The sequence below is a fragment of the Trichomycterus rosablanca genome, chromosome 3 (genome assembly GCF_030014385.1).
Source record: "Trichomycterus rosablanca isolate fTriRos1 chromosome 3, fTriRos1.hap1, whole genome shotgun sequence".
Lineage (NCBI taxonomy): Eukaryota > Metazoa > Chordata > Actinopteri > Siluriformes > Trichomycteridae > Trichomycterus > Trichomycterus rosablanca.
Genome location: NC_085990.1, coordinates 11,812,823 through 11,822,579, shown reverse-complemented (window position 1 = coordinate 11,822,579; position 9,757 = coordinate 11,812,823). Strand labels below are relative to the sequence as shown.

Here is a 9,757-nt window from a genome sequence, read left to right as displayed (position 1 = left end):
TCTCATACTGGCCACTGGATATTCAACATGGCACCTCATGGCAAAGAATTCTCTGAGGATGTGAGAAATAGAATTGTTGCTCTCCACAAAGATGGCCTGGGCTATAAGAATATTGCTAACACCCTGAAACTGAGCTACAGCATGGTGGCCAAGGTCATACAGCGGTTTTCCAGGACAGGTTCCACTCGGAACAGGCTTCGCCAGGGTCGACCAAAGAAGTTGAGTCCACGTGTTCGGCGTCATATCCAGAGGTTGGCTTTAAAAAATAGACACATGAGTGCTGCCAGCATTGCTGCAGAGGTTGAAGATGTGGGAGGTCAGCCTGTCAGTGCTCAGACCATACGCCGCACACTGCATCAACTCAGTCTGCATGGTCGTCATCCCAGAAGGAAGCTGACGCACAAGAAAGCCCGCAAACAGTTTGCTGAAGACAAGCAGTCCAAGAACATGGATTACTGGAATGCCCTGTGGTCTGACGAGACCAAGATAAACTTGTTTGGCTCAGATGGTGTCCAGCATGTGTGGCGACGCCCTGGTGAGAAGTACCAAGACAACTGTATCTTGCCTACAGTCAAGCATGGTGGTGGTAGCATCATGGTCTTGGGCTGCATGAGTGTTGCTGGCACTGGGGAGCTGTGGTTCATTGAGGGAAACATGAATTCCAACATGTACTGTGACATTCTGAAACAGAGCATGATCCCCTCCCTTCGAAAACTGGGCCTCATGGCAGTTTTCCAACAGGATAACGACCCCAAACACAACCTCCAAGATGACAACTGCCTTGCTGAGGAAGCTGAAGGTAAAGGTGATGGACTAAACCCAATTGAGCACCTGTGGCGCATCCTCAAGTGGAAGGTGGAGGAGTTCAAGGTGTCTAACATCCACCAGCTCCGTGATGTCATCATGGAGGAGTGGAAGAGGATTCCAGTAGCAACCTGTGCAGCTCTGGTGAATTCCATGCCCAGGAGGGTTAAGGCAGTGCTGGATAATAATGGTGGTCACACAAAATATTGACACTTTGGGCACAATTTGGACATGTTCACTGTGGGGTGTACTCACTTATGTTGCCAGCCATTTAGACATTAATGGCTGTGTGTTGAGTTATTTTCAGAAGACAGTAAATCTACACTGCTATACAAGCTGTACAATGACTACTCTAAGTTATATCCAAGTTTTATTTCTATAGTGTTGTCCCATGAAAAGATATAATAAAATATTTGCAGAAATGTGAGGGGTGTACTCACTTTTGTGATACACTGTATGTGCTTGTAGTAGTATAATAACATTGAAATGTATTTGAGCATAGAGCAATGAATGACAAAATATTTTTAATATGTTTAGCTAGGCCCTAAAGTATTGTTTTGTGTTTTTGTTTGTTTATTTATAGAGTACTGGATTGAATACAGAGCGTCAGCTGCTGTTCTTTTCTGCCTGTTTTTTTTGTGTTTTGTTTTGTGTGTGTGTTTTCTTTTGTATTTGTAATATTTTAAGTAACTAGCCACATTTTTAATGTGTCTCTTTTAAAATTGGTGTAAAGTCACTTCCAAAGGAGTAAGCGGCTCCAGTAATAGTCCTACCCTAGACAGACTAGTTTTAAAGTGTGTGGGAATTGTTCACTATAGTTACATTGAATGTCCAATTGTGTAGTGGTCTTGCAGTGTTGGACTTAAAGATTGAAGTGTAATGGAATACTTTGTGATTGGAGTGTATTTTCGGTATTCAGTATAGTTTAGTAATAGCATAGTACACAATAATAGTTCTGTCTAGAGGGGGACTACTGGGGTTGTTTTAAGACTCTATATATTATTGCACTAAGCCAAGTGGAGGTCTTATTGGTTTTAATAAATTTTGCTACTTTCTGTTATAATAAAGAACGTCATATAGATTTCTCTTTGTGACAGTGTGTCTATTGGTTTGGACTGGAGTTCCCCTTACCTCCAGGTTTAAACTAAGGGGTGGCGTTGTCGGTTAATTCTATTGTTTTGGGATAGCCGTGCTACACAAATGGGAACAATGATCAGAGTGCCTTAATATGAGAGTCTATCAGAGCAATCCGGGCGATTTTCAATCAGACTGAAATCGCCCAAAGGGGGCGGTACTGTACGGAACACAACTCAACGCTGATTGGACTACAATATTCAGAAGCAAGACAGACTGTTCAGAACAGTCACATCTAGTTTAACACTGGTTGAATGTGACAGAAAAATGTCTTCCCTTTCACCCTTTGGTGGTGCGTTGCCCAATCACCCTAAGGAACGAGATGCCCATGAAACTGTCATTAAAAATGAAGAAAGGATTTTAAAATTGTAAGTGGGAACATTGTAACCTTGGTGAATTAAAGATGGCTTGGCAAAAAAGGGCTTAAATGAAACCACTTAATATCGTAGACATCTTAAAGCTGTAATTGCCAACAACGACTTTGCAACAAGGTATTAGTGTATTAATCTGAATACTTTTCCACCATCAATACTGTTTTTAATATGCAGTGAAAATAAATAATAATAATTAAAAAAAAAAACTAAACTGGTTACCCTGGTTACTTATTTACCCTCAGATTTGTATTTACACAGGTATGTTTGTGTATAGCCTTATTTGTGTTTTATAACCTCTTTATAACCTCTTACAATAAATAACAACAAAACAAAGTTGGAAAAAGTTTAATTTTGGTTGATGCTTTCTTAGGCTAGACAAGCAGAAAGAAGACTAAGACCGGTAGATAAATCAGCTAATAAGCTAACTTTGATGGTTCTTGTACAGCTTGTGTCTTATTTATCAGGTGCTGCTGTTATATTTCATGCTGAAGCCTGTAGTTTCTAGATGCTCCTCATAGATGAAGTACACAGTGCTCAAGGATCTCAATTTTCATAGAACTGGTCTTGAGGTTCTAGGTACAGCTTGGTTGTAAAGAGTCCCATTAACTGTTAAAAAAAAGTTCATGGTTATTAATAATACTGACTTTGATGCAAAGTAAAATAAATAAACTGCCATGCAAAGGTTATATTGGCTGCATGAAACTGATGCACACTGAAAGCAGCATTTAAAAAGCATGGTAAATATCCAGAGTATTTAATAGTCTTTTTCACACAATTTACCTAGGTACCCCCTTAACCTTTGGCTTTGTGGCCAAGAAAGGTTGGAGGCTAGCATACACATCCTCAGACATGCATGAAGCTGCCAGATGCATGATACACTGGCCAATAGCAGTTTTATAGAATCCTAGGACCACTTCTACTGATTACTCCAGCACATAACCAACATGAGTCACTGTTGCAGCGGCAAGAGGTGATTTCCTGTCCGGTCTCCTCTCCCTCAGACAAGACCAATTGTGTCTGTTGAGTGGCTTACCAGACCTGTGGCATCACTTAAACTCAGAAGTCAAACCTCAGCGGCAGTGGGCTAGCGTATTATGTTGGAAGCTGGTTTGGAAGGAATTGCATTGATCCCAATATCATGTTAATGGAATTAACTTTTGTGTAGACATTTAAACCTCACCTGAGATAACTGAATAATAGAACAGTCCTTAAAATGATCAAATGGGCACAAATAAGGAATTGAACTAGCTATAGATTACTAGTTTAACATTTATAAATCTGGAGAAAATAGTACACAGTTTGCCATTATAAGGTGGTACTCTAATGTGTGTGAGTGTGGTCTTTTTGTCACCTAGCCAGGTTTCCAGAACAACGACGAAGGCTAGCATTGAACTACCATAGTACGATGCATCGTTAAACTAACAAACATCCGAAACTGTCGTACCATGCTGGTACCACAGTAGTTCGAACTATCATTTTGGGAAACACTTGCATCGCAACTGCATCATTCCAACTATGTAAGTTGCTTACGTAGTTAGCAACTATGCTTTTGGGAAATGCACCCCAGATCAGTTAAAATGACAGAAAAAAAGAATTGGAATTTGTTGGATCCAGAGTACCCAAAGTAATACATTTGGTGATTTTGTTAGTAGCTCAGTGGTGCCTGGTTTCTCCCATGACAAACATAAAAGTTGTAGCCCACTGTAAAGTGCTTTCCACTACATTCCATCTTCAGTGACTTTTTTATTTTACTTACTTTATTTACTTTTTTTACTGGTTTATAGAAAAGCACCTTATGGTCATAGACAAGACTGCCATACAGCAAAGTGTCAACTAAGAATGAAACTGGAACTTACTGATGAAAAAGCACTGCAAACTGGCAGAAGACTATCAGTCACTACTTAGTGGTCAGGGGGATGAAGAATCCAGTTGAACACTTAATTACTAAAAAAAAAAAAAACGAGGTACGTAAATTACTTATTACAAATACAGAAAATACAGTATAATACAAGGGGTGTACTGATGTTTATAGACTGCAAAACAATAATCTAGTTTCTGATGTTTACATCTGACAATTGGAGTCTTACAGTGCCTTAAAAACAATTCAACTATATTTATATTCTTTATCTCAGATACAGTTAGAATTTACAACATGGTGTAAGTAAGCTTTCTACCAGTTAATCAACAAGTGTGCTGTTTTTACTAATGTTTCAAAGATAAATGGCCTGTCATTTTGTAGGGTCTATCAGTATGGTACAGACTGTTTACATAAATCAAAAATGTTCAAACTAACATTAAAAAACAAGTTAGAGATCTAACCATATAGAGCAACAGATCAAGAAAAGACATCCTAGAGATATTGAATATACTTCAGAGTTTGTTTAGGTCCATCATAGGCCAGGCTAGGCCTAGGTCAGGCTGCTTCTTTAAACATAGTTAACAAACTTGAAGTGGATTTTTTTCTCCTGACTTTTAACATGTCCAATTGCTCGATTGCATCAGGCTTCCTCTCCACTAATGCCGACCCCCACTGTAATTAAGAAGAACGAAGCCAACCCACGCCCCCTCCGACACGTGGGCAGCAGCTGTATGCATTTTTCCACCTGCACTAGGCGAGTGCTAACGCGGATCAGCCCTATATACAGAGAGACACGCCCTGATCAACGCACTCCTTCCCCGCCCCTTTGCAGATGCCATCAATCAGCAGCAGAGTTGCATCAGTTACAAGAAGACCCTATCTGGCTTACTACTACCCCAACCCTATATGAACAACAGGCCAATCGTTGTTCATGTGGCCGCTCAGCCGAGTCGGATGGCAGAGCTGAGATTCGATACAATATATTTGAGATCCCAGCTCCGGTGTGCTAGTGTGTGTTTTACTGCTGCACCCCCTTTTGCTTTTGCTTAAATTTTAAGCAGTATGGGTATGTGTAAATCTAAACCTAAATTGCTTTGTGGTGGAAAATGAATTGAAACTAACCTAATCAGACTAAAGAACAGGAGGAAGCAGGAAGGATATGGTGTGCCGTTTTGAAGCCCCTTCAGCTTAAAGATGGATGTTCTAGCTTTTTGGTGCAGTCTAGATGTTGATGCAGACTGAAGAATGGAGTACACCATGCTGTAGATTTCCGATGGTTGATGCACAGCATGTATCTCATTCACCAGATGGTGCTGCTAGAATTTACACTGAGAGCTGCAGTTAGATGTTTCCCATAGATGGAGTAAACAGTGCCCAAGGATCTTAATACTATTAGAACTGGTCTTAAAGTTCTAGGTACAGCTTGGTTGCAGATACTTCTGTTAGGCTGTTGGAAAAGTGAGTAATATTAATAAATCAGATTTTTGGAATAAGTGAGTAATATTAATATTAATAATATAGTTTTCTGTAGCTGTAATGTATAGATGTAGTTGGCTACTTGAAACCCAAATTAACAACAGTTTAAATTGTATCTCATATCCCAAATCCATCCTATAAATCGCTATAAATAGCTTTGTCATGGAACTGTCTTCAGGTCAACTTAATATAAATGTGTATTAAATTCAGGTATTGCTACATTTCATGTGAAGTATTAAATATAAAATTAAATTAATTAGGCTTTAAGATCCACCTTTTACAATAATGTCCTGTGTTAATGTATACACATGTATACACACAAAAGTTGATCTTAGCGATTTATGAACAACTTTAAGAAGGGTAGTGGTGTAAAAACATAGCATTTGCAATCACTATCTATTACATATCAAATGGGGGCACAATTTAGGAAAGAGAGAGATAAGACAGGTTATCTGCAACAGGCCTTACTGTGGAAGAGGAAGCAACACTGACAATACTAGGCCTAACAGCGACTGAAGGTATATCTGGGGGGAGTAGATGTATATATACTATACCGATTTTACTATACCAATTTTAAGTACTATGTTAGTTACGAAGGGTTTCGGGAAACACTTGTAAATTTAAGAATGTTCTTAAGTACAAGGTTACAAATTACTAAGCGTTACGAACATTTTGGGAAAAGCACCCCTGTGTAATATATGTAAGCTTGTTTATTTTAATTATTAAGTATTATTTTAACTATGAACTTACCAGCTGTTGGTGGAAACCCCAGAGGCATACATTTTCCTTCCTGGGCAGGTAGAATGGAGATGAAAAAGGTTTTCACAAGATAAGTGAAAAACATGCAAAGAGCAGCATCAGCAAGAAGATGCCGTCCTTTCAGCCTTTCCTTTCTTAGGTATGGCCAATAATGTCTGTTAGGCACTCAACTCAATTAAAATATATATTTTTTTAAATAAATCTTTTTTTATATGTTTAAAATTATTATAAGACTTATTATTTTGTTTATTTATTTTTTATTTACTTGTATGATTTTGTTCTTTTTTATTATATATTTTTAAGCTTTTTAGCAGGACAATTTTTTGATGCACTTGGTGTTGTTAATTGACTAATTACTATTCTCAAACCAACTAGTGTTGTTATTTGATGGATCATAATACTCAGACTGATGTGTTATTTAATAGATCACTATACTCAGACTGATTTGTTATTTGATGTATCACTATACTCAGACTGATTTGTGTTATTTAATAGATCACTATACTCAGACTGGTTAGTGTTATTGGATGGATCACTATATTTTTATTACTCTATATTTTTATTACATATCTTTAACAATGCCTTTTAGATGGAGGATAGTTCTTTAGTTCTTTTTTAATCCACTCTTCTCCATTTGTTCTCCCAATTTAATCCCTAAATCCCTCCGTTCCTCAGACTAGCCAATCATTGTCTGTGTAGGAGATTGTAACTTGTGAGCTTGAGATGTTTGTGTGGGTTTGTGTGATGTTGAGAGGGCTTGTGTGTTTTAATGAGAATTTCCTACTTCCAGATGGTTAACTGTGAGGGCAGTTTTACAAAGCGGCCATAACTAACACTGCCATCAACAATAGCAAAGATACCACGATATATGCCAATCAATTTGTTTTGTGAATTGTAAACAGGGGAGCCACTGTCACCAAATCTTCCAGCTACAGACATAAGAAATGAGTTAGAAAGCATTTGTGCCTTCATCTTGGAATTGGGAGTTTGAATTGTAAACTCTTTTTCAACAAAATAACCAGTCTTAGATGTATAAAAATGAAACTTCTCTTTTTGATTCATGTTTGGTTCTATTTTGTTGTGAACTCCTTCACCAAGTGGTGTAACATTTCCCAAGAGTTTAATAAAACCAATATCATGTTCTTTGTATCTATTACAGGTATTATTAAATTTGGCTTTATATATCAATGTAAATTTTGCACTGGGGAAAGAGACATATATTTCAGAGTCATGTGTGTTATTGATGACATGCAAGGCAGTGAGAACCCTGCCAAACCCATAGTAACATCCAAGACCACTTGTAAGTGTTCTATTTGTAAAGTTTACGATTTCTATTATGCATGGGCATTTGTTTGACTGCATAAGCCCCATTTTGTCATTATAATCAGTAATTTTTCCACTTTGTAAAACAAGTGGGCCAAGTGTATGTTGCCAGATCTTTGAGTATTCTTGACTAAGAGTGGAATCATGCTGTAGTACATTAAAAGGATTGGTCTTGTTATTTGATGGATCACTATACTCAGACTGATTAGTGTTATTTGATAGATCACTATACTCAGACTCATTAGTTTTATTTGATGGATCACTATACTTAGACTGATTAGTTTTATTTGATGGATCACTATACTCATAGTGATTAGTATTATTTAACAGATCACTATGCTCAGACTGATTAGTGTTATTTGATGGATCACTATACTCAGACTGATTAGTGTTATTTAATAGATCACTATACTCAGACTGATTAGTTTTATTTGATGGATCACTATACTCATAGTGATTAGTGTTATTTAACAGATCACCATGCTCAGACTGATTAGTTTTATTTGATGGATCACTATACTCATAGTGATTAGTGTTATTTAACAGATCACCATGCTCAGACTGATTAGTGTTATTTGATAGATCACTATACTCAGACTGATTAGTGTTATTTGATGGATCAATATACTCATAGTGATTAGTATTATTTAACAGATCACTATGCTCAGACTGATTAGTGTTATTTGATGGATCACTATACTTAGACTGATTAGTGTTGTTTAATAGATCACTATACTCAGACTGATTAGTGTTATTTGATGGATCACTATACTCATAGGGATTAGTATTATTTAACAGATCACTATGCTCAGACTGATTAGTGTTATTTGATAGATCATTATACTCAGACTGATTAGTGTTATTTGATGGATCAATATACTCATAGTGATTAGTATTATTTAACAGATCACTATGCTCAGACTGATTAGTGTTATTTGATAGATCACTATACTCAGACTGATTAGTGTAATTTGATGGATTATTATACTCATACTGATTAGTATTATTTAACAGATCACTATACTCAGACTGATTAGTGTAATTTGATGGATTATTATACTCATAGTGATTAGTATTATTTAACAGATCACTATACTCAGACTGATTAGTGTAATTTGATGGATTATTATACTCATAGTGATTAGTATTATTTAACAGATCACTATGCTCAGACTGATTAGTGTTATTTGATGGATCACTATACTTAGACTGATTAGTGTTGTTTAATAGATCACTATACTCAGACTGATTAGTGTTATTTGATGGATCACTATACTCATAGGGATTAGTATTATTTAACAGATCACTATGCTCAGACTGATTAGTGTTATTTGATAGATCATTATACTCAGACTGATTAGTGTTATTTGATGGATCAATATACTCGTAGTGATTGGTATTATTTAACAGATCACTATGCTCAGACTGATTAGTGTTATTTGATAGATCACTATACTCAGACTGATTAGTGTAATTTGATGGATTATTATACTCATAGTGATTAGTATTATTTAACAGATCACTATACTCAGACTGATTAGTGTTATTTGATGGATCAGTATACTCAGTCTGATTAGTGTTATCTAAGAGATCACAATATATGTTCACCTTGCACTCATAGTGATCAGTGTTGTGGTTTTTTGATTGATCAATATAATTAAAGCGACTAATGATGCCATTTGTTGGATCTATATACTCAGACTGATTAGTGTTACTTGACAGATTACAAGAATTAACTTGGCTCCAACTGGCTAGATATTCAATTAATCGCCTGACAATTGTTATGAACATTGTGCATGTCACTGATGTTTTGAAAACCTGCAGAAGAAGAAAAAAGTCTTGTTTACTGTGTGAGTAATCAGATTCACATGGGTGATACAGGACATACATTTGCAATTTTAACTGCACATTTATTTGTACTGCTTTTTTCCATTTTTTTATTTTTCACAACTCCTCACATCCATGGATTTTCTTACTAAGTAAAAGTAAAAAAAAAAAACATATTAAATGTACACTAGATATTTACAGT

General features: G+C 36.5%; 1 long non-coding RNA gene across 1 annotated transcript; it reads right to left on the bottom strand.

Annotated features, from left to right (window-relative positions):
- Positions 1-2,641: 2,641 nt before the first annotated feature.
- LOC134310292 (uncharacterized) lies at positions 2,642-6,686 on the bottom strand. The gene is made up of 4 exons (XR_010011283.1): positions 6,397-6,686; positions 5,293-5,617; positions 4,169-4,256; positions 2,642-2,918 (listed from the first exon to the last, which is right to left on the bottom strand). It is a non-coding gene; the product is annotated as an uncharacterized LOC134310292 (long non-coding RNA).
- Between the last annotated feature and the right edge of the window lie 3,071 nt (positions 6,687-9,757).